The 26,820-nt window shown below is 33.7% G+C and overlaps 1 protein-coding gene across 1 annotated transcript in view; it reads right to left on the bottom strand.

Annotated features, from left to right (window-relative positions):
- Gs2 (glutamine synthetase 2) overlaps positions 1–3,105 on the bottom strand; it is a 78,981-nt gene extending 75,876 nt beyond the window's left edge. The window contains exon 1 of the mRNA XM_072532228.1: positions 2,799–3,105. The gene's annotated coding sequence lies outside the window, so the exon portion shown is untranslated. The remainder of the gene's footprint in view (positions 1–2,798) is intronic.
- Between the last annotated feature and the right edge of the window lie 23,715 nt (positions 3,106–26,820).

Here is a 26,820-nt window from a genome sequence, read left to right as displayed (position 1 = left end):
AGACAGAATAATATAGACAGTATACGTCATTTAAAAAAAAGTACAATTTCAAATTTAATAAATTAATAATTATTATAAAATTACAGAAACTGCATAGAAAGAAAATGGGATTATTAAATGGCATAAAATGTTTATTGTGAATTTCCGGTTTTGGATTTAAAACAGGTGTTTGTAAATATCATATTTGAAATCAATGTCGTACGAGACGTCGATTAAAAAAAGAAAAGATCAAAATCGGATGACAGAAAGTCGAGAAAATGCACGTTTTTGGAAAAATTTTTGGAGCGCGTTTTGATTTTGAACTATAAAGTTGATTTTGAGTAGTTAAAGTTGATAATTGGGATATGAGCGGTAGGTTTAAATCAATAATACTGAACTAAAAGTTGAAGAACGATTAAAAAAAATCCACAAGGAAACTAAGTTCCTGTGTTTGGCTGTATACCATATATTAAAAATTTTGAATAAAATCCTTTATAAAAAGGTATATAAAAAACCCAGTTGGGCTATGTTAAATTGGCAAAACGTTTTCGGAATAAGTATTCCATCATCAGTACCAAGTTAATACATGGATGTAGCCACTAAATATGGGGTTACAAACCCTTTAAAAATTGCTAATTTAAATTTAGTTTACATAATGTCTGTTTTACAATTTAGATGGTAAAGTTACCGTTGGATTGGTAACATGGTGACATATGACTCTGCAATAAGTTGCAAGTCCTGAGACGGTATGTCTACGAGGACTTCAATAAAGCAGTTGCTTTATTGAAGTCCTCGTAGACATACCGTCTCAGGACTTGCAACTTATTGCAGAGTCATATGTCACCATGTTACCAATCCAACGGTAACTTTACCATCTAAATTGTAAAACAGACATTATGTAAACTAAATTTAAATTAGCAATTTTTAAAGGGTTTGTAACCCCATATTTAGTGGCTACATCCATGTATTAACTTGGTACTGATGATGGAATACTTATTCCGAAAACGTTTTGCCAATTTAACATAGCCCAACTGGGTTTTTTATATACCTTTTTATAAAGGATTTTATTCAAAATGATTAAAAAAAAAACAAATAATTTTTTAAATGATGACTTAAATTATTTAGCCTATATAAAAAACAGTGTAATAAGCCGCAACAAAAGGGAATTAAGCGAGAAAGTTATAGAGCTGAAACGAGAAGCTGCTACGTTTGGTCTATATATAAATGAAAGCAAAACAAGATATATGGCGTGCACAAAATTAAATCAACATGAGAATCTGAAGGTAGTAGACAACCATACCTACAAATATGCCTCCACTTTTCCCTACCTAGGCTCAATAATAAATGACAACAACAAGATCAGTCAAGAAATACAAGCACGGATTCTTAGCGGTAATAAGTGCTTTTATGCATACAAAGACTTAATGAAAAGTAAGTTACTAAATCGTGAGTCTAAGCTTAGAATCTACAAAACAGTAATTAGACCAGTAGTCACATATGGATGTGAAACGTGGACCCTCTCGACCACTGATGAAAATCAACTGAGAATATTTGAGCGCAAAATACTAAGGAGGATATTTGGACCAACCCAATGCAGCGATGGTTCGTGTAGAATTAAAATGAACCACGAGCTGGATGAACTAATGCAGAGCGCAGATATTGTTAGATTTGTAAAGTCACAAAGACTAAACTGGCTTGGTCACCTAAAAAGAATGTCAGATAATCGAGCTGTAAAATTAATCTAGAGATGGAAGCCCCAAGGAAACAGAACAAGAGGAAGGCCCCGTAAAAGATAAATAGACGACGTAGAGAGGGATCTTAAAACTATGAACTATGAACATCAGGCAGTGGCGAAGGAAAGTATCCGAGACGGCAGAATGGAAGAACATTGTTAAGCAGGCCACGACTCACAAAGGGTTGTAGCGCCATCAGAAGAAGAAGAAGAAGATATAAAAAACAGAGTTCTTTAGTGTGAAAAAGTATAAGCATTGGTAAATAACAAAAACATAATACAAAAACAACAAATGCTTTACAGAAAATTGTATTTTTCCATTTGAAAATCAAAACATGAAAAAATAAAAAATTTGTTTAATAATTTGTAGATTATTCCCAAAAAATAATAAAACATTTGTAAAATTCGGATGCCATAAGTTAAACAAAACAAAATGTTGAAAAACAGTTAAAAGACAAATTAAAATTTTGACTCGAAGCATTAAGACAAAATTTCTTTACTAGGTATTATATAAAGTAAAGGTAAAGAATAAATTATACAAAAAAAAAAGCATTAGACAAACTAACAAATATTAGCAAAATAACAGAAATAAAACATCAAATAAAAAAATGTGGACTGCGACATGTCAAAAAAATAATAATTGATTGAATAATTTACAGATTATTTCCCAAAAAACTATTACTCAAAAATCGTTGTTTCTATTAAAGTATATACGTAAAGTAGATAAAGTTATTTGTTATAATATTGTGATAGATATAGAAAATACTATATGATTCACTTAAATATTATGATAACAAAATAAAATAATTCTAAATAGAAAAACAACAGATAACTAAGTTTTCTATGTGAAAGGCACGTCAAAAAATAAAAAATTTCTTTAGTAGTATAAAGACTTTTTCAAAAATATATTAAAAATATGATATTATTTCTATTCAAGTGTAGAAAACTGAGATTCTAAATATAATAAGAAGAATTATTTTAAAAAATTTCAAATATGAAAAAACACAAAGCATTAGGAGAAAATTCTTTGTTAGAACACGAAAAATAAAACAAAATATATGAAAAATGTTTGTTATGCTGTACTTACCTTGTGTTTGTTCTAGCAACAACAATTATTAATACTGACCGTGTACACTGTTCGACAAACGGATACCCTCGCGGCGTGATATGGGTATTCCGACCTCTGATACACTAAACAATTCAAATTGGAATAAGTTGAAGTAATAATTTGTTGTACATTTATACACTGATGGGATGTTGAGATATTATACCCACCACGTCATTTTAAACTAATTAATGGGTATTTGAATATTGCTGGAGCAATAGCGATGAGAGTATGATAGTACACAATGGGAGATAAGGTTGCGATAGGGTTTTCTGTATTTTTGAAATATTTCGTTGCCGTATTAGACTTCAATTCACTGCGGACTTAGTGATAGCATTTACACATTATCGAAACACGTGTTTAGATATTTATGAGACTAGTCCTCGCGATTTTTAGTAAACAGCTGATTATGTAATATTAGTAAGGGGGTTTATTGCCAGTATATTTTTATAAAAATATGAGCAAAGCATAAAAAATAGAAGCAATTCTTATTTTGTTTTTAAAGCTACTTTTACACGTTTTAAAAATTATATATTTTATTTTATTTATTGGAATTTGGGAATAACATTGTTGTAATAATTTAATTATATCTGCTTCACTCATTTTTAATGTTATCTTGTTTTCTCACTCCACTCACTCATAAAAGCATTCTCATTTTGGCCAATTTCATTCGTGTTTTATTTTTCTTTTTAACTGCCCAACATTCAGTTCCGTACATCATAGCTGATCTTATGGCAGTTTTCTAGGGTTTTCCTGTCAGTTTCCTTGGAATCTTTCTGTCACACAACACACCATTAGCTTTCATCCACCTCACCCACTTCCTTATTATACTGTAATATCAATCCCCAAATGTTAGTGACCATTATGGCAATCTTTACCTTGTCTGCAGCAGCATGGAAAAGCTAGACATATGTTGTGTTGAACCGAGTTCTGAGGTTCTTTAAATAGGATGTTCTTCTTCCTGGACCTGATTTTCTAAATATTTTTCCGTACAGGATGGCTTGTAGGAGGACATATCTGGATTCATTTTGCATAAAGTGTTTAAAATATGTAGCTTTCAAAATTTGATGGTGGTCAATACCTCTCGGTTCTTCTTCATTTTCTGAGGATATCCTCATCGGTGACTAGGTCAGTGTCAATCTTAAGTGTTCGCCGATATAGCCACATCTCAAATGCATCCAATATTAAGCACATATCTTCGTTCATGGTCCACGATTTTTGTTTGAATATACCATTTATTTACAATCTGTAATAAGGATTACAATAAGTAAATTGTTTAATTAGATTACAAGAGACTTACAGGAGACTGTCCAGTGACAATAACCTACTAAATCATAATTTTAGTGACAAAATTATTTGTGACTCTAAAATAATGTTTATAATAAATAAAAAAAAAATTAATTTAAAAGTTTAAAATTTTGTTGGTAGATCGCTTGGAGTAAGACGCTTTAGCCTTCTTCTGTTTGCCTGGGGCCTCATAAGTTTCTTCGCTAGCCTGCTGGGGTGGTTTTGCAGTCGTCTGTCATATTTTTGGGAGTAACTGGCAATTTTTTTTTGGCCAGTTTTCATCTGAAGATCGCGATTAATGAATTCATTGAGCATGTACCAAGGTGCATTTGTGATAATGCTGAAGGTCTTCAATTGGAATCTCTCCAGTATGTCGATATTGGATCTTGACACAGATCCCCACAGTTGGATCCCATAGCTCCATATTGGCTTCATCACTGACTTGTATACTAGGATTTTATTGCACAAATTCAGTTGTGATCTTTTTCCTATTAGCCAGTACATTTTACTGAGTTTCAGACCCAACTGTTTTCTTTTCGTGAATATGTGTTTCTTCCACGTTAATCTGTGGTCCAGGTGCATACCTAAGTATTTTACATCATCCTTTTGTTGTAGTATTTGGTTATTTAATGAGACGGTTGGGCATGTACCTTTTTGATTAGTGAACGTTATATGTACTGACTTGCTTTCGTCAATTTTAATTCGCCATGTTTGTAACCAAATCTTTATTTTGTCGAGATTGGTCTGGAGCAGTTGTGAGGCGATATACGGATTTGAGTGAGCCGCAAGGATTGCTGTGTCGTCTGAGTATGTGGCTGTGACGATGTTTTGACTTGTAGGAAGATCTGCTGTGTAAAGTTGGTAGAGAACAGGTCCAAGGTCACTACCCTGGGGTACTACAGCTTTAATTGGATATAAGTTAGTGCACTGATCCTTTACTTTTACAAAGGCCAGTGTGCCAGACTTTATCAAAAGCCCCAAAAAGGCTGCAGAACAGTATTTTTTTTCTATTCTAAAGCTTTGTTTATGGAATTGCAAATTCGGTGAATTTGCTCAATGGTAGCATCCTGTTGTCTAAATCCAAGCGTTGGTGGTTGGGTATTAGCTGCAGTTGTACGAGGATTGGCTGTAATCTGTCTATAGAGCGTTCCATTTTAAGAAAATAACATTGCGGAGATAGGGCCATGTATTTCTTATGGACGATAGAAGCGCAGCGATGCCACGATGAACACAAGCACGGTTCAGGGTTGTATAATTATTTGTATTTTCGTTTTCACAGACATGAATTAAATTAATGTTTTTTAACGTAATTGACCAAAAGTGCCTATTCGAAACAAGAGATGAAAAGTAGGGAAAATGATTTTAATTAAATAAATAGTATTTACAAAAGATAATTTTATTTTATCTTATTTTAATTATAGTAACGACAGTTTATTTGTTTTTCGGTAAGAATATCATATACCATGAATCATAGAAATCAGTAGAAAATATTGCTTAGTTAAATCATACACAGATTTAAAAGCAAATAAACGGACCGCTTGGAATGCATATATCTAATTACTAATTGCAACTTAAAATAATACGGTGTACGTATGTCAGCAATTTTATGTCTTTCTCTGAGACTACATAATGATAATAAGGCTTTGTGGTTCTTCAGTTGTTATTCTGACTTTACAGTTAAATGTTAATTAAAAATGGAAATTCGAAAAATATATCGACAATCTAGGAAACCGCACGCCTGAGAGTTTTGGCAACACTGATCTCCATAAGCCTAATGTTATTTTCTTAACGTGGAACGCTGTTATAGTAGTAGTTTTTCAAAAACCTTTGACATCACTGAAAGTAGACAGATAGGTCTATAGGACTTAACTTCTGTGCAACTTTCCACAAAAGGGGAGAGTAACGAGTTCTTAGGATTGCGTTAAAAATCTGTGTTAAATATTGCACTCCTTTCTTGGGAAGTTCTTTTAGAATTCTTGCAGTGATTAAGTCGAACCCTGGGGACTTTTTCGGATTCAGATCTGTTTGGATTTTGTTGAAAACTTGTTTGGCAGTGAATTTCTCCAATGGTGCTTCTAGTTGGTATGGAGATTCTAAATACGATTGTATATTATCTTCTGCATAGGGGTTGTTGTTTTGAGTATGTGGTTGGAACACTTCCTCCTAATAAAACCATGGCATTGTTTTGTTGAATTTCCTATTCTTATTTCTTACTTATTTTTAGGTAAAAATATTTGTGTATGGCAAAAAAAGTGGTGTGGATTTTTAACCACAAAAGCAAACTTTTGTGTATCTTAATTTTTTCTCCAAATCACTATCAATGAACATAACGTCATTGCATATTCTATTTAAAAAAACTTAAAATGTTTAATAACTCGTAAAAGTTACAATTAGTATAAAATTAGTAAATTCGGTAAAATGCCATTTACGAAATATTTATCAATTTTGGTTAAATATTAGGTAATTTTGCAAATTCCCCAAATTCAGAAAAGTTTAATGTACTCTTATGTTTTCGACTTTTTTTATTCTTTAATGTTTCTGAACCACGTTTTTTTTATATCTAAATACTGATAATTCTCTTATAGTTTTCATTTAAATGTGGTTTCTTATAATTTATGTATTCCATATATGCTTTTTTCTTTTTTTTGCGTTTTTATTTTACCTCCTTATAGAACCATTGCCTTTTTTGTCAAATTTCTTATTTTTATCTACAATCTTTTCGCCGAAAAATTAATTTGCAGCGTTAAAAATATTCGTTTATTGTTCACCAGCTCTGCTCTATTCTATCCTCTTCCGCGATTCGTTTTCTGTTCCAAACTTGCCATTTTTTAATATTTCCTTGAACTACAATGTGCTGTTTGTAGTTTGATTTCTTCCTTTAGTTTTATATTTTTATTGGTCCTTTGATTTTCTGTCAATATACATACTATGTAAGCAATTGTACTCCTCTGGACCAGATAGTCTTCTTCTTCTTCTTCATGTGCCATCTCCTCTAAGAAGGTTGGCAACCATCATGGCAATTCGGACTTTCGATACCACTGCTCCAAATAGGTCAGCAGAAGTGCAGTTAAACCAAGCTGTCAAATTGTTTAACCAGGAGAGACATCTTCTTCCGCGACTCCTTCTACCCTGTATTCCGCCTTGCACTCTTAAATGCAACAAGTTATAACGCGCGCCCCTCATGATATGTCCAAGATATTGCAGTTTTCTGACTTTAATTATATTTAAAACCTCTATATCTTTTCCCATTCTTCTCAACACCTCGACATTCGTGACTCTATCTACCCAACTTATTCTTAATATCCTTCTGTAGGTCCATAACTAGAAGGCTTCTAATCTGTCCGAAACATCGAACTTTTCATCAGTTTGTTGAAAGAATTTCTTGCCTGTCCTATTCTTGCCTTAATTTCTTCTGTGTACTCATTATTTTCGTTAATTATTGTACCCAAATATTTATATTTTTCAACTTTTTTAATTTGTTCTCCATATATTGTTTTCTTGGCGCTGTTGGGCTTTTGTAATTACCATAAATTGTGTCTTTTTTGTGTTTAGGGACAGTACGTTTTCTTCACTGACGTCTACCACTCTGTCAACCATTTGTTGTAAATTCTCAAGACATTCCGCTAATAAAATAGTGTCGTCGGCAAACCGTATATTATTGATTGGTCGGCCATTTACTTTTATTCCCATAGTTAGTTCTTCTATTGCTTCCTGGATTATTCCCTCTGAATACAAATTGAACAAGGTAGGAGACAGGACACAGCCCTGCCTGACGCCCCTCTCAGTCTGTATTTCATTTGAAAAGACGTTGTTCTCTTCTACCACAGCGATATGATTATAATAGATAGCGCTAATGATCCTGATGTCTCTCATATCTAAGTTTTTCTTTTCAAATAATTCGATAAGACCACCGATATGCACCTTTGCACAAGTACATTCACATCTAATAGGACTTCCCTCGTTCCCAGTGCATTTCTAAATCCAAATTATTTTGTGCCACTTATGTCCTGCTTAAGTTTGTTGTGTATTCTGCGGTGAATAATTTTTTAAAATATTTTGAGCGTATCACTCATTAAACTTTTGGTAGTGTTATGAATGTTGACATCAGTCAATCTCTGGAAATGATTTCTGTACTGTATATTGTATTGAATAGGTCGACCAATATTCCAATTTGCTGTTCTTCTATTAACCGTATAATTTCTACAGGTATTTTGTCAGGACCTGTTGCCTTGTTGTTCTTTGGGCAATACCTCATCTTCTCTTATGTCTGGGCCATTGTCGAACTTTTCCTGCTCTAGTACTATCTCAGTCCGTTCGTCTTTAAATAGCTCTTAAATATATTCCTGCTATCTTTGAAGCCTTTCACCGACGTCTATAATTATTTTGCCGTTTTATCCAGCAGTATGTTTGATTTTTTCTTAATATTAGTGCCTGTTATTTCCCTAATTTTTTTATGAAGATTTAAGTTATCATGTTTCTCTACCAACTGTTTAATCTCTTCGCATCTGTCACTATACCATCTTTCCTTTGCATCTCTGATCTTTCTCCTTATTTCTGTGTGTATAATATTATACATGTTTTTGTCTTTGGTTTTATAGGATCTCCTTGCTTCCATGAGATCCAGAATCTCATCGGTCATCCATACATTTTTGTTCTTGATCAGCTTAGGTGTTAGTGTTGTCTCACATGTGCGTATGAGCATATATAACATATGCCATTTCCTGTTCGCATCTTGAGTAGGAATAATTTCTATTTTGGTGATGTAGCAGTCACAACTGCTAACATATAATTAATTAATATAATTTATTATTGAAATCCTAAAACCCCTCAGAATCCCGTTTATGAAACGTTCATGGGCAATAGACGGTGCGATGCGCAAACTACAGGTCCAGAGGCGCTCACTAAAGTCAGTATTGGCCAACTACTCACGCAGAGAAGTTTATTTCTCCAAGCCTTAACCGGCATTTTTTTTGTCTTTAAATCGGGTAGAAAATCTGGGATTGGATTTAATATTTTCCCCGAACATCAAGGGAGAAATTGGAACAGATGATAAAGAATCTTGATTGAAAAACCGACTTCCAAATCTATAGAAATGAATATTTAAGACCCGGCTTCCAAATCTACTGAAATAATTATTTAAAACCCAGATTTCACCCGATTAGGATAACGTTTAATACTAGAATTAGTTTAACCAAACACCTAATTCAACCCATTGGAAACCAGGAACCGATTGTCTCCAGAACCACAGCGTTCCTCTTCATTCGTTTTTTTCGGAGCCTCAAGGATCGTCAGAGTCTTAGGGGACTTATCCAGGACCGCTGTAGTGTTGTGACAGACAGTAACAACTAGTTTCTCAGGGTTAAGGTTTTTCTTGTAATTTACAACTTTGTATATGCATATACCAAGGTTAGTACTTATTACAGTTTTTGTAACATCTATAAAAGTTAGGTAAATAGCTATTAATTAATTAAATTAGATTCATTGTTAGGGAAGGGGTTCATGATTTTTGTATAGCGGTTTTTAAAAGGGAAGGGAAGAAATTTATGTATCAGGGTTTTTAAAAATTATATATATATATATATATATATATATATATATATATATATATATATATATATATATATCTTTCCGAGTCTGTTGGCCATACTCATCACACTTGATCACTTTAGATATCTCTCAGCATCTGTGTGTAAGCATAACACTTACACATAGATCTGGTGTTTAGCTGCTTCGACACATATTAGTCGTATATTTGTTAGGTAAGGTAGTTTCTTTTGTATAACCGTCATGGTTTTTTTTAGTATTTATATTCCCTACCTTACCTATCTAGGATTTAACTTTCGTAACTAACCTTAGTGTTAAGATTTCGCTTCTCCCATGGACTTAGATTATAGATTTACTAATACACCTTTTCGTTTGGCCCAGTAGTGGGGATATTTAATTTTGTCGTGGCTTTTTGGTCCTCGCATACCGTAGCCCCACTACTGTAATTAGATTTTCTCTATATATATATATATAGGTGAGTTTTGTTAGTTGTTAATACTATAAATATATTTGTTACAAGTAGTTTTGCTTTTATTTCAGTTCCTGCTTACAATTATAATATAGCAGAACAAGGTCAATAGTGTCTTTTCGGTTTTTAAACATTATTACAGGGTATTAAATCAATAGTACTTTATTCCTTGTTGTTCATATCTTCATTTATTTTTTTTGTTAATTTCCTTCAGAAATTAGCTGGCGCCCATTTTAGTATTTTCCTAGGCATCTCCGTATATTCTCTTATCTTACCCCTTTTATAGTTCCAGATTTTCCGGTGCATTATTATATTGTATTCTTTTGGTTAAAAGATCTCTTTTCCCCTTATCTCAAAGCCAAATTCTAGTGTAGTGAGGCTAGCCCGAATTCGTGCTTGAGGTTTTGTGTCTCTGTGTTCTTTTGAGCTAAGCCATTCTTTTTATTATAACTTCCATGCTAGTTCTTCTCTAATTGATCATCTCCTTCTCCATATACCACCCCTAAATTTTATTTAGGTTTCAATTGGCGCTTTTGCGTTTGCAACTTGAGTTGTTTCAATTGGCGCTTTTGCGTTTGCAACTTGAGTTGTTTCAATTGGCGCCCAACTGAATTCGATTCGTTTCAATTGGCTAGACCCAAACGTGGGGCCTCTTTTTTTGCACGTACTTTTGGCTTTATATCTTTGGTTTTTTTTTTTTCTCTCCCACTTTAATTTCTGGTTGTGTACCTTTGGTGTTGTATTTTAATTTTCAGCTGTGTTCTTTAACTCTTGGTTTCTTAACTGCAACATTGGTTTTTGTATTTCAATATTTAGTTTATCTACATTCTCTATTAAATATACCCGTAGTACCCTTGTTTTGCTATATTGTGGGTAGACTGAATAAATTGTTTTTTTTTGATTAACTAAATATCCATATTGGATTAATAATAAATAACATAAGTATATATTAAAAAGGAAAATTATTTAAATATTTTAAATTTAACTATCTTAACACTATAAAAGTCCGGAGTAGCACTAAAGTAATTCACCACTGTCTGGAAGTAACATTTTTTTGAAATTTCTAGGTTTCTCAGGGATTGTAGCCGTACCTTGCATCTGAGTTCACGACTGGATAAACAAGCAAACATTACTGGTAAAATAATTCAATTATCATAATAACCTGGAAACATAGAGTAAGTTAGACTTTACCTATTTTATCATAGTTTTCCTCATATATTTTCTGGTATATTTCCAAGTTGTATAAAATGTCTGCTTTCAAGGTAGAGCATCTGTTAGGTCCAGAATTAGAGTACGAGTTGAGAGTCCGGCACTTAAACGATCCATCTTTGACAACAGTGGAAAGGAAAAGGGTAGTGTTGCGTGGTGCATTAAAGCAAGCTGCAGCAAATCGGAGTTATGCTGTTCTGTCTGCTTCCCATCTTAATTTTAAGGACGAAATTGCGGAAATAGAGGTTACTCTTGCAGATCTGGTGGTCAAAATTGGTTCTTTTGTTGGTTCTCCTAGTGATACTGCCTATGCTCGCTATACTTCTCGCTTAGGTCATGTTGCAGCTAGAGTCCATCTGTTAGAAGCTACAACAGAGGAAGAGGAGGAAGTGAAGAGGTCTCTTAATTTCAGGGTTCTGATTCTGGAAGGTGAACTTGATTGTAAAGTGATTCCACAGGCACAGTCAACTCCTCATAATGCTAGTGTTTCAGTAAATCCATTTCCCTTCGTTAAGTCTGCTCCTATTCATAAATGGGGTGTCCATTTTTCAGGTCAAGATAATGAAAATGTTGTTAGTTTCTTAGAGAAGGTAGAATGTCTGCGTATAGCGCGTGGTAACAGCGAGGAAGAGTGTTACTCTTCTGCTGCCGATTTATTTAAGGATTCAGCCTTCACTTGGTATCTCAATAACCGAGGTAGTTTTGCTTCATGGCAAGAGTTAGTTGCCAAACTTAGGTCAGATTTTCTTCCATATAACTATGAGGACAATCTTCTTGATGAAATTAAGTCTCGAAAACAAGCTCCGCAGGAGAAGGTAACTATATTTGTAAATGAGATTGTTAGTTTGTGTTAACGGTTGGAGACTCCTTTGTCTGAGTCACATATCATAAGGATCATTAGAAAAAATTTGTTGCCATCGTATCATTCTAGTCTGGCACTTACAGATATTTCTTCAATTGCTGACTTAACGGAAAAGTGTAAGAAGTTAGAGGAAGTTTTGTCATGGTCTTCTGACAACGTGTCTAGAGTCCCTATTCATCAGAATTTCAGAAATAATGACTCATCTTATTCTGATAGACCCAATTATTCACGGTCTAGTAATAGTAGAAATTTCAGAAATAATGACTCATCCTATTCTGGTAGGCCTAACTATTCTCGGTCTGGTAATGTCTCTTCTTTTAATTCGAAGCTTACCTGTTGGAATTGTTGTCAGTCAGGACATGGGTATTACGAATGTCCTGAGCCTAGAATTCGGTTCTGTTATGGTTGTGGACGTCAAGGTGTCCGTAAATTTGAGTGTGAATTCTGTTCGGGAAACGACAGAAGGGGTGGGTTGGCCCTGGCTCCTACTCCTCGTCAAAATACAGGGAATACAAACACTGTCCAAACTCCTCAAAACCAAGGAACCAGTTTCTCGAGTCTGGATGCCCAAGCTTCCACAAGCCAAACATCTCACGCTCTACCGAAAGACAAAAGACCACAGAACGGCAAATACCAACCGAAGAGAGGATAACGTTAATTGAGCATGAACACCGTGATTCTTCTGTAGTTTCTTCAAGTAATCTCTTGTCGTCGTTTGTTGATTTAGATATAAACTCATTGTTAGTTCGAAAAAACAAGGATAATCGTCCATATCTTGAGATATCTATCTTAGGACATTCTTGTTTAGCTTTACTGGACACAGGGTCCAATATCTCTATTTTAGGTTCTCTAGGTCTGGAATTTCTCCAGAATTCAAATGTAAATATAGGAATAGATCAAAGTTTGCATGTGACTACAGCTGATGGTCAAATTCAACCAATTTTAGGTCAATTCACTACTGAGATTTCTGTTAGTTTTTGTAAAAGAATGATTACATTCTTTGTTATTCCTTCAGTTAAGAATTCAGTCATCCTAGGTATGGATTTTCTGAAAACTTTTAATAGTGAATTAAATTTTACTGAATTTTCCTTATCTGTGTCTTCTTTCAATATCTCTTGTGTCAATGCTGTTAAAGATATGAGTCGACTTAATGCTCAGGAATTAGAGCAGTTAAATAGTGTCATCACATCATTCTCTTCTATCTCATCGAAAAATCAGTTAGGTCGAACTCATCTCATCGAACATCACATTGATGTTGGTTCGTCTAAGCCCTTCAGGCAATATCAATATCCCTTGCCTCAAGCCTGGCATGAAAGTTTAGTAAAGGAGGTAGATGAAATGCTTAAGTTAGGTATTATTGAGCCCAGTACTTCTTCTTTTTGTAGCCCTCTGTGGCTGACAAAAAAGAAAGATGGGACTTTTCGTGTCTGTTTTGACGGACGTAAACTTAACGGTATAACTATGAACAGAGATGCTTATCCTATACCTCGTATAGATATCATCCTAAGTAAATTACAGAATGCAAAATTTATTTCATCTATCGACTTAAAGAAGGCGTTTTTACAGATTCCTCTCAGCGAGGAGAGTAAAAAGCTTACTGCCTTTGCAGTAAATGGCAAAGGATTGTATCAGTTCACTAATTGCCTTTTGGTCTTGTGTCTGCTCCTCAGACTATGTGTCGATTAATGGATTTGGTAATAGGTCCTGCTTTAGACCCATTTTGTCAATACTATCTTGATGACATTCTTGTCATTACTCCTGATTTCGAAACTCATATCTCTGTATTGCAGCAGTTGTTTCAGCGTTTAAAAGACGCAAATTTGACTATTAATTTGGATAAAAGCAGCTTTTGTCGTGACTCTATTAAGTTTTTAGGATATGTTGTAGATTCTCAGGGTCTTCGTACTGATCCTGATAAGATGTCAGCGATTCGGGATTTTCCTGTGCCTAAAAATACCACTCAGGTCCGTCGATTGTTAGGAATGGTTGGTTATTATAAGAAGTTTGTTAAGTCTTATTCGACCTTGTTGTCTCCTATCACAGATTTACTTCAAAATCGGAAAAAGGGACAAAATATTGTGTGGACTCCTGAGGCTAATGAAGCTTTCATTAAAATCAAGGAGGCTCTCACAAATTCTCCTGTTATGGTAGCCCCAGATTTTACTAAGCCTTTTTATCTGATGACAGATTGTTCTAACACTGCATCTGGAGGTGTACTCTATCAAATGGTAGATGGAGAAGAACACCCTATAGCTTATACAAGCAAGAAATTAAATAAAGCCCAGAAAAATTATACTACAACTGAAAAAGAGTTGCTAGCTATAATTACTGGTATTGAACATTTCAGATATTTTCTTGAGGGTCGTTCTTTCACGGTCATAACTGACCATAGTAGTTTGGTGTGGTTACAGAATATGAAGAACCCATCTCCTCGTTTGGCTAGGTGGATTTTAAAATTGGCACAATATGATTATAAGATTATTCATCGTAAAGCTGCAGGTGTAGTAGTCGCTGATGCACTCTCTAGAACGTTCGATATTAATTTGTTAGATTTATCTTCCTTGCAACCAGATGACTGGTATCGAAAAATGTTGTATGATGTACAGAATGTACCAGGTAAATTTCCTGATTTTAAAGTTGAACATGGTGTTTTGTATAAACATGTCTTAAGTTCCATGGATGCCCTTACTGGAATGTCGGATTGGAAGATAGTCGTTCCAACTCCTAATAGAGCAGAGGTTTTGGCCACTTTTCATGACCATCCTACTGCAGCTCATTTTGGTTTTTACAAAACTTTCCGTCGTATATCGGAACTCTATTATTGGCCGAAGATGCGTCAAACTGTACGTAGCTATATCGCTAAATGCAAAATCTGTGCTACATGCAAACCGACAAATCTTCCCCAACCAGGCTTAATGGGTAGTTATCGACGGATTGATTTTCCATTTCAACTTATATCTTTAGATCTCATTGGTCCTTATCCTAGGTCTTATAAAGGTTCTCAGTATGCCTTAGTAGTTGTTGATTATTTTACAAAATTTCCTTTGGTTCATACTATGTCTAAGGCAACTACTTCATCCATTATCAAGTATCTTGAGAATGAGGTTTTCTTAATTTATGGCGTTCCACAGATCGTATCTTGCGATAATGGACCACAGTTCACAGCTAAGGCTTTTCGCGACCTCATGTCTAAATATAATGTCCAAAAGATCTGGTACAATGCGAACTATCATCCACAAGTCAATCATACCGAGAGAGTTAATAAATCAATCGTGACTGCTTTAAGGTCATACTCCTTTCCTGATCAAAGAGCTTGGGATACTCATATCCACTCTATAGTACAGGCTATCAGGACTTCTTCTCACGAAATAACCAAATGTCCTCCATCTTATTTGATGTTTGGTCGTCATGTTCCTCTTTCTGGTGATTATTTTGGTACAATTTCAGAAAATGCCAATAACTTTCCCACTATATCAGATAAATTACACCGTTTAGAAGATATCCAGCATCTTCCTGATATTTATGTGGATGTTCGCAAACGTTTGAAAGCATCTTATGCTAGAAATAAATGCCATTATGACTTGAGAAAGCGAGAGTTATCCTTCAGAATTGGAGATTCTGTGTTGAAAAGAAACTTTGTCAAATCTGATAAAGTGAACTTTCAATCGGCCAAGTTATGTCAGAAGTACATACCTTGCACAGTTATTAAGGTCATTTCTCCTTTAATTTATGAGTTGAAGGAAACTTCCACTGGCAGGAAACTAGGAAGGTTTCATGTCAAAGACTTACTGGAGGACAAGACAGTAGGTCCACATAACTTGTCAGATAATTTGGATTCTTCATCTTCAGATGAAGATTAACTGGTCCCTTATCAATGCTGTACCAGTTTGGTTGTTTAAGATCGGTTTATCTATTTTTGTTTACCTGGCAAAACAATAAGAGTAGTGCTATTTTGCCTTCTATTTTTTTTATCTTATCTTAATGTTGGTTATTATCTTAGTTTATGGACTTGTTAATTTTGTTGTTTGTTTTCTCTAAAAAGTCCAACTGCATATCATAGGAGTACAGGATGGATATATGGGAATTTCCCCATCTTGAGTTCTGAGTTGAATAGATATTTACAGGGATAATGCGGAAAACATTCCAAATATTTTCTTTAATAGTGTTGTATGGTTTTGTGGACCATGGCCATAAAGCTTATGCATTCATATTCACTTACTGTGTCGGTGTTTTAGCGTGGGTTCAGGATTGATCACCCTGGATGTGTGCCCTCACTTGGCTCAGAAATATATCTATACATATTAGTTGTTTCTTGAATGTCTCTTAGGTTGAAATTAGAATGTGTCATTTAGAATTGGATCGTTCTGATATTCAGCAATAAGTAAGTCTGTTTAACTTGGTTTGTTATCTCCTATGTTGTTATCTTCTCAAGAATTTGAGTTTAACATATCTTGGTATCTTGAGTTTGTACCTGTCTACCTACCATTCGTACGGATTGGTAGATGTGAGTTTATCTTTACCTTGAGTGTACCTTTATCTTTACCTTAATTGAGTTTATCTCGTACCTTTACCTTAATTGGTTTATCTCATACCTTTACCTTAAGTTAGTTATCTTTACCTTTACCTTGATAAGTTTATTTCTTATCTATATCTTATGAATATATATCTTATCTTTATCTTGATTATGGTGTCCTAAAAATCTGTCCTTTACTGTTCTTGTCGTGAGTAAAGAATTGAACCACGTCAATAGTACAGTTTTGGGTATTACAGTTAGGATCTCTTTTACCTTTCCTTCTACCAAGTGTATAGCTGGTAGAAGTGAGTTTTGTGCATATCCTCTACCATGAGTAGATCTGGACTTGCAATTATCTTTTACCTTTTGTGCATATTCTTTACTACGAGTTGGGATTGCAGTTAACTTACTTATTTTTTTTTTTAGCATACCCTATACCATGAGTATAGTGGGCTTGCTAGTATCTAGGCTTGCTAGTGCCTTTACCGATTGTGTGTTTTTCCTACCGCTGCTAAAGCAAGTAGATGTATTGAATTATCTTTTATCTTGAATTTTCGAATATGTTGCTGATATCCAGAACCATATCATATAGATGTTTAGGTTTGTAGTAATATAGTTTCAACTAGTCCTAATAAATTAAGCCCTCATTGAACTCTTGGGTGATTAATAGAATCTGTTCGCTCTAGTGTCAACGTTGGGTAAAATTGATAGGACTTTGTTTGAGTTTGTGTTGTGAATGGTTCTTGGTCCTATCTTTTAGAGGTTGTTAACACACCTCAGTAGTGTAGTTTATTAATAGTTTTACTAATACTTGGAAATATAGACTTTAAGTATTGTCGAAGGTTAATTTACTCTATATAAGGTTGAATTGAATTATATTGAATATATTGGTATTGAGATTGATATTGCTATAAGGTTATTGAATTATATTTAGGAAGTACCTAAGTGATTGGGTTATATGTTTTTTTTTACTTTTCTTAATACTTTGTCTAAATAAATTAAATTATTTTAATTTTTTTTGGTAAATTACGCATTATTAAATAGATCACATGCTGTCTGTCTACTGTACGTCTGTCAGTGTCATTACTTTTATCCCATCTAATGAGTAAACAGTGTGGCTGATAAGCTCAAAATCCTTGTGGTTGACAGCACAACGTTTCGGCTTCATCATATTCATCGTCTGGATTGTCTTTAAGGCTAGATTGTCCTAGACAATAAAAAAAAAAAAAGGAAACTTCTGGTAAGTGGAAAGTTTTCCTTTTTTTTTTCTGGAGTTGAGGGAGGATGTAGCAGTCACAACTGCTAACATATAATTAATTAATATAATTTATTATTGAAATCCTAAAACCCCTCAGAATCCCGTTTATGAAACGTTCATGGGCAATAGACGGTGCGATGCGCAAACTACAGGTCCAGAGGCGCTCACTAAAGTCAGTATTGGCCAACTACTCACGCAGAGAAGTTTATTTCTCCAAGCCTTAACCGGCATTTTTTTTGTCTTTAAATCGGGTAGAAAATCTGGGATTGGATTTAATATTTTCCCCGAACATCAAGGGAGAAATTGGAACAGATGATAAAGAATCTTGATTGAAAAACCGACTTCCAAATCTATAGAAATGAATATTTAAGACCCGGCTTCCAAATCTACTGAAATAATTATTTAAAACCCAGATTTCACCCGATTAGGATAACGTTTAATACTAGAATTAGTTTAACCAAACACCTAATTCAACCCATTGGAAACCAGGAACCGATTGTCTCCAGAACCACAGCGTTCCTCTTCATTCGTTTTTTTCGGAGCCTCAAGGATCGTCAGAGTCTTAGGGGACTTATCCAGGACCGCTGTAGTGTTGTGACAGACAGTGACAACTAGTTTCTCAGGGTTAAGGTTTTTCTTGTAATTTACAACTTTGTATATGCATATACCAAGGTTAGTACTTATTACAGTTTTTGTAACATCTATAAAAGTTAGGTAAATAGCTATTAATTAATTAAATTAGATTCATTGTTAGGGAAGGGGTTCATGATTTTTGTATAGCGGTTTTTAAAAGGGAAGGGAAGAAATTTATGTATCAGGGTTTTTAAAAATTATATATATATATATATATATATATATATATATATATCTTTCCGAGTCTGTTGGCCATACTCATCACACTTGATCACTTTAGATATCTCTCAGCATCTGTGTGTAAGCATAACACTTACACATAGATCTGGTGTTTAGCTGCTTCGACACATATTAGTCGTATATTTGTTAGGTAAGGTAGTTTCTTTTGTATAACCGTCATGGTTTTTTTTTAGTATTTATATTCCCTACCTTACCTATCTAGGATTTAACTTTCGTAACTAACCTTAGTGTTAAGATTTCGCTTCTCCCATGGACTTAGATTATAGATTTACTAATACACCTTTTCGTTTGGCCCAGTAGTGGGGATATTTAATTTTGTCGTGGCTTTTTGGTCCTCGCATACCGTAGCCCCACTACTGTAATTAGATTTTCTCTATATATATATATATATATATAGGTGAGTTTTGTTAGTTGTTAATACTATAAATATATTTGTTACAAGTAGTTTTGCTTTTATTTCAGTTCCTGCTTACAATTATAATATAGCAGAACAAGGTCAATAGTGTCTTTTCGGTTTTTAAACATTATTACAGGGTATTAAATCAATAGTACTTTATTCCTTGTTGTTCATATCTTCATTTATTTTTTTTGTTAATTTCCTTCAGAAATTAGCTGGCGCCCATTTTAGTATTTTCCTAGGCATCTCCGTATATTCTCTTATCTTACCCCTTTTATAGTTCCAGATTTTCCGGTGCATTATTATATTGTATTCTTTTGGTTAAAAGATCTCTTTTCCCCTTATCTCAAAGCCAAATTCTAGTGTAGTGAGGCTAGCCCGAATTCGTGCTTGAGGTTTTGTGTCTCTGTGTTCTTTTGAGCTAAGCCATTCTTTTTATTATAACTTCCATGCTAGTTCTTCTCTAATTGATCATCTCCTTCTCCATATACCACCCCTAAATTTTATTTAGGTTTCAATTGGCGCTTTTGCGTTTGCAACTTGAGTTGTTTCAATTGGCGCTTTTGCGTTTGCAACTTGAGTTGTTTCAATTGGCGCCCAACTGAATTCGATTCGTTTCAGTGAGCTCTTCTTTAATTTTTAGTGTGACTTGCTCTTTTGTTGATGGATCTCTCAAAAGGGATACTTGTATCCTCTCTACTTTAGTTTTAGCCACAAGCTTTTTTAGATTAATTCTAAACCTTCCTACAACTGGGTTGTGATCTGATCTCACATCAGCTCCGGGGTATGATTTTACTGATTTTATGGAATTTCGGTATCGTTTGCAGATGAAAAGGTAGTCAATTTGGTTTCTGATGACGTTATGTTGGTTGTCTGCTGAAGATTTCCATGTATAGAGTCTCCTCGGTCTCGGTCTCAGCAGAATTGAGGCAATCTGTCTCCTCTCTCGTTACGGGTGCCCAGTCCAAAGTTTCCAATAACCAGATAGTCAGGGTTTATTAAATATAAAAATAAATTTTTAGGTAAAAATATTTGTGTATTGCAAAAAAGTATTGTTTATTTTTTACTACGTATATTATTACGTAATAAACGTATCGGTAATTCATAATCCAATTAAACAAAATTAAATGTTTAATTACTTGTAGAAGTTACAATTAGTATACGATTAGTAACTTCGCTAAAATGCCGCTACCAAAAACTATAATTTTTTGTCAAACATTAGATAATTTGGTAAATTCCCCAAATTCGGAAAAGTTTGGGAAATTGTTCATTCGTCTTAGGTGCAAACATTTTTGAGTTGATTATCACAGTAAATAATCTCTGTGATAGGATTTATGTACTTTGTACTTTAATATTTTTGACTTTATTTATTCTCTAATGTTTCTGAGCCACGTTTTTTTATACAGCAATAGAATTGTACAGCTTATAGAACCATGGCCTTTTATTCGCATTGGATTGTTTGTTTCAGGATAGATAATAAATAATGTTTGCTACAATATTAAATATAAGTATAATATATACATATGTGCACAATAAAAGAAATAAAAAAAAGCATAAAAAGGACGTGGAAACATTAAATATTCCATTAAATATACTCTTCATCCAGAGCCCTAACCAACTTAAATTAATTTAAAAATAAGGAATTATAATAAGGAATTAAAATATTAATAAATATTAAAATATTAATTTTTTTTCACAACGCTAAGACGTAAACCCCGTTCAATATCTCAGAGGTTTAGCCTCTCTTTGTGTGTGTGTGTTTTGTTTTATTTATTTTTTTCATTTTTTAATATATTATTTTTAATAATTTTTTTTTAATTCTGTTTTATTATTTATTTATTTACTTTTCCTTTTTAATTTTATTTATTTCTTTTTTTTTAGATTTTTTCCTTTTATTTTTTAAATATAAATTTTCATATTTTACAGAGAGAGCATATTACATAAGGATAAACATGAAAAACAAATGCTAAACACATTCAAGACGACTCATTTATACAAGTTAAATTTTACTCGTAGTCCTTTTTAAAAAAAAGTATAAGAGAGAAGGTTGATTTCGTGGGAAAGGTATTTGTTCTTACGCCAGAGTGTGCATCAAATACTTAATGTATCATTATTATGTTTGCATCCAAACATCCAATGATTAATACCATCAGCATAACCATTGCATTCGCAAAGTTCTGATTTGGATGGAAAGTTAATTCCCATGGACTGTTTAGGTGCTACGAAATGTTAGGATGTGCCACTACCAGAACAGGAGAATTCCTGTTATGCCACTATTTGTCAAATAGATTAGAAAAAGAAATGTCACATATTGTAATTTTTTTAATGAAAAACTGGTTCTGCATATAAAATTTGTTCTAGTACATTAGAATTTATTCCATCATGTCGAGAAAATGATATCGGCAAAGTGACTGCCGCTGTATTTGGTGACCATACGGGCACATTTTATGGCATTTTCCATCAATATTGATAGAACTTCGAGCGACAGGTTCTAGCATTCCTGGTGAATATTCTTCTTAAGGACTTCAAGAGTCTGGATGTTTAATATGATTAAACAATTAATTTTATTGCCTTATGTGGAGAACGGTAATTCTCTCAAATATTATTATAGCATGTGTAGCCTACTTGTTTGATTGACTCTTGTTAATTTAAACTGTAGCAATTATTTGTTTAATCTATATTGGTAGTAAAGCTTGAAGCGTGGAGCTTCACTTGGTAATTAATTTATAAAAGGAGCGTAACAAATGAGGAAGGCAAAATCGATCAAAGGCAAGCCACAGATCCTAACGCTTTAAGTAATTATTTATTGGGTTCATGTCAATAAAAAGGTCGATTGGGTTTGGTGATTTTACAATAATCCAGAACTTTCGTTCTTCTATTAATATAATAACTTATTCGTGCCTGACACAAGAAAATTATACACTGAGGCTTGTTGATGTAAACCTGCGACTTTAAAATACTTTATAAAAATAAGTCTGAAATGGTTAAATCGGGTGATTTGACCGGCCTGTGCAAATCACCAAAACGAGAGATTAAGCGACCCGAAAATGCTTCCTTCAGAATATCGGTTGTGGCTTGAGCAGTGTGCGCCGTTGCATCATTCTGTTGGAACCATGTGTTTTTCAATCCCTATTCATCAAATTGAGGAACAAAATTTCGGCTCTGTAGCGCGCGCCGTCCATAGTCGTCCTTTGCCCTGCGGCGTTCTCAAAGAAAAAATGGCCCACATAACTCACCCAGCGTAAACAGGACATCACGCAGTAACTTTGACCAGGTGTAATGGCTCTTCGTGGATAATACACAGATTTTTGGCGCCCCAAAAATGATAATTTTGTTTATTCACGTAACCGCTAAGATGGAAATGAGTCTCACCGTCATTATAATTTTCAATGAAAAATTGTCCTCCTCTTTGTGGAGATTCGGGATGGCTCGAACAGTTGATGCACTGTCTGCACTTTGTAAAGGAATATCTTTAAATCATTCATCAAAATTCTGCTTACTGACCGCCAGCTAAAGCCATATTGCGTGCCTTGTCGTGTTGTCGATATTCCGGGCTTATTTTCGACATCTTGAGTAACAGCAACGATATTCTCTCAGCAGAACAGCTGGGACAGCCAGCCTCTAAAGCATTTTGTGTTGTTTCAATTTCTTCAGTTCGAGTGGCTAAACGCCGCATTGTTTTTCCAGTTGGTATCGGACGGCTATGAAATCTGCGATGAAATTCACGCTGCGCCAACACAACCGACGAATTATTGCGCAATAAAAACATGGAAACAATAATTATTCCGTGTTCTTGAGTGATAAACCGATTGATGGCTTATTAATTTGTATTCTGCATTTGTTTACTTTACAAATGTCAAAATTGAATTGACATTTGGCGCCATTTAGAAAATTCATTTACCGCTATTAACTAACCGCACAGCGTTGTTGTCTTCTGTAAAACGTAAGGTCGCTGGTTAAATGAATTAGAATAATAACGAAGACAAATGCAATATTTTAATTGTGAATAAACTAGCAAAAAATTAAATATCACGAAAAATAGCTGGCTTAACTTATTGCTGTTATATGCACAAAGAAACTCAGAGCGTCGCGGCGCCCGGCTCCTAGGCACAAAAAGAGACGTCACCGATAAACTCCAGATGATTACAGTACGTTGTTTCGATTAAAAGTGTGTAGTTCGCACTTGTAAGGATAAAAGTCTGCACCTACAAATTCTGAAAGGTGGCCAACGGTTCATAAGGCAAGTGCATCCCAAAAATCAACTTTATTGTATGACGCTTTTGAATGGCGATAATTCAACTAAATGGTTACAAAAATTTGATATTTTACAGCGTTTTCTGTGCTTGCGACGTAATCTCCAAATAACAAAGAAAAGTCAATTTCTTTGAACACACAAACATATTACATGTGTTAGCCAGTTTGACAATTAGATTTTACTGAATAGTAGAAAAATAATATACTGTAATCTTTTAAAGTAAATAAGTCATAAGAATATATAATTAAACAAGATCATATTGTAAAACAGTAATAAAAATATTGAATGTAAAATATGTAAATAAATACTGAATGCTTTATCAAACAGTTATACTGAAGTCGGTCTAGTTTTTGAGATGACTGATTGTGACAAATCCCTATAGAAGCTTTCATAGTCGAGAATGGATCTGGTGTATGTACGAAAGAACATTAAATTAAATCATACGGTCAGCATCCCATCGATAGCGATTAACTACTTTAAGAATATTTAAACTTCTCATATTTCATTAAGCACTTATATTGTGTTCATCTCATGTAATACCAAAATAAGTATAGTGTTTATTAACGGGTATACTTAGGGTGTTAAACATAATTCTGGACATAAATAAATAAACGATGTCGCATAAAAAACGCCACAGCTGATTTATTCATAGTAAGTTCAAACCGTTTTTTAAAGAATCTTGCATCAGACATAATCGTTTTTATTAACCATTTTTTTTGTTTAATTTCTTATTTTTAACCAGCTCTACGCTACTCCATCATTTTCGACAGATCAATATCAATAAATCTATCGTCTTAAATAATTACATTAAAAAACATACTCTACATTTTAATGACTGCCAGTACCGATTAAAACATTCCGATTAGTACAATTCCTAAAATGTCTCACTGCCGGAAACTTCCTTATCTTTTTGTCAACTATTGGGTAATTTGGTACATTCTCCAAATTCGGAAAAATTTGGGAAATTTTTCCTTTGTCCTATGTGCAATTTTTTGAACTCGGTTATTATCACAGTAAATAATTTCTGCGATAGGCTTAATGTACTCAAATATTTTCAAGTTTATTTATTCTTGAATGTTTCGGAGCCACGTTTTTTATACCGTGTTGCTTCTCATATTTATTTGTCTCTCTATTATAAATTGCAGTTAAGTATGTTCCTCATATCTCATTTTATGTTCCAAATATAATATTTTTGTTGTATTTACAAGCTGTAGTCGGGTATTCAGAATTATCAGTATTGCTTTTTTCGTTATTCTGTTGGTCCATCTTACAAGTAGATCTTCGATATATCCACATTTTAAAAGTTTACAACTCTTCCCTCATTTCACAGCCGTACAAAATAAGGTAACTAAAAACGAAAACAAAGGAATCTACTAAAAACCGCCAACAAATAAAATTTTTTTTATGAGAGAGTCCTAAAAAACCGCAATACTATTTACAGCTATTTTAATTTAGGAACAAGTCTTAAAAATTTTATTCAATTAAAACAACTGACTATTGGCGAGGAACCACAAAATGGGCGACGCCTGGTGGTAGATTTCAGAAACATCCACTTCGGGAAAATCTTGAAATTGTCATTGATTTGTATACATATTAGCGACCGATTTATATTGTAATTAACAATGACTTCGACTTAAAAAAACTATTGCAGTGTTCCTCAATGTTCATCCTATTATAATACACAAAAAAATGCCATACATAAGTTACCGCTGGACGAGAATATGAGAAAAGTTTGACAATACATTTTGCGAATTGGCAAACCTATAACCAAGTAAAGGTAATGGATTTTGACAAGAGCTATGAGTCATGCCGATGCAGTACACAAGTTTACCTATTATTTACAAGGTCATAGCTCTTGTCAAAATCCATTACCTATACATGACTGTGTGTAGTTTACATTTTACTGAGAACGATTACTTTGCAAGTAAGTGTTGATTAAAATATTATTTTTATTTTAATATATTTATATTTAATTTACTTTATAGTACCATCTAAAACTAAATTGAGAAGACTGAAGAAAAATGCTGTTCCATCAGCTAAATTGTCCCAAAGATCTCATGAAGGTATTAGTAGAAAACGTAAGGCGTAATTTACAAAACAATGCGGCCAGCTCCAAAAACTGCCTCACTCACCTTCAACTAAAGATCTCTGCCGACCTTGCAACCCCAAAAATAATTGAGATAATGTAAATTTTACTTTCCGTGTTTTAGACATACTGTAAAAAAACAAAAATTTAATTTTATTTTTATTCAGGTTTGGGAGCCAATTTTCTTCAAAAATATCAGTAAAATGTCACATTTGTATCATAAAAAATCAGAGGAAAGATGATGGGATTTTAACGCTCAAATAGGCAATCAAGTAATACCCGGCATTAAACAAAAACATAGCGAGAATGTTAAAAACGAAAATAGAGAACTGATGATCAACTTGGACGTGGACAAAGATCTATGATAGATTATGTTATAACCAACAGAGATATACATACATCGAAAATAATCGACGTAAGATGTCTCAACTCACCAAATGTAGATAGTGACCATAGCCTAGTATTATGTAAAATAAGAATCATCCTGAAATACTTCCCACCCAAGAGAGCGGCGCCAACACAAACAAAAATCAAAGTCGATAGACTAAACACGGAATCCACGGAATACTTATACAGGAAAAGAATATCAGAGAAGATCGCTGAGAATGAAACATTAGAAAACGCTAACATCGATGAAAGCTGCAAAAAACTCAAAAATAACATAATTTAATTTAATTTTCTCTTTCCTATATCCACTAAATATTCCAGCAGACCGATGGCATCATCCCAATACTCTTTAAATTATGTGCATGTTCCCTTGCCGATCCTTTTTTTATTTGAAGTTAAATGTGTCGATAGCAATTTTTTTATTTATTTTTAGCTCATCTTTAAATTCTTATCGTTTAACATTTTGGAAAGATACCTAGTTATTTAATTTCTATCGACACAATTTCCAGTGTGCTCGGTCGTCAGAGCCTCTTATTTACAATATTTTAAAAATGCCTTTATTATTATGGTCTTTATTTATATATTAATGATTTCTATTGTGACAAATCGTCTGGTATTTCATCTTAAAGAGTGCCGATATCAAAGAAATATAAACCATAATTAAGTCTATTACGATATTACTAATACGATTCTAATCACAATGCTGTACCTACAATTGCTTATAAAATTTGAGCTAATCAGTATGTTTTTCACTTACCGAATAAATGGTTTAATAATTGTTTTTATATAATACATTTTCAGGGTTATTTTTGTGACGTAAATGATTCATTTCAAACTAATATGGATTTGCTACGCAATGTCTAA

Source organism: Diabrotica undecimpunctata, chromosome 5 (assembly GCF_040954645.1).
Source record: "Diabrotica undecimpunctata isolate CICGRU chromosome 5, icDiaUnde3, whole genome shotgun sequence".
Classification (NCBI taxonomy): Eukaryota; Metazoa; Arthropoda; class Insecta; order Coleoptera; family Chrysomelidae; genus Diabrotica; species Diabrotica undecimpunctata.
The sequence above is the reverse complement of the archived record's forward strand: the minus strand, read 5'-3'. Positions and strand labels throughout refer to the sequence as shown.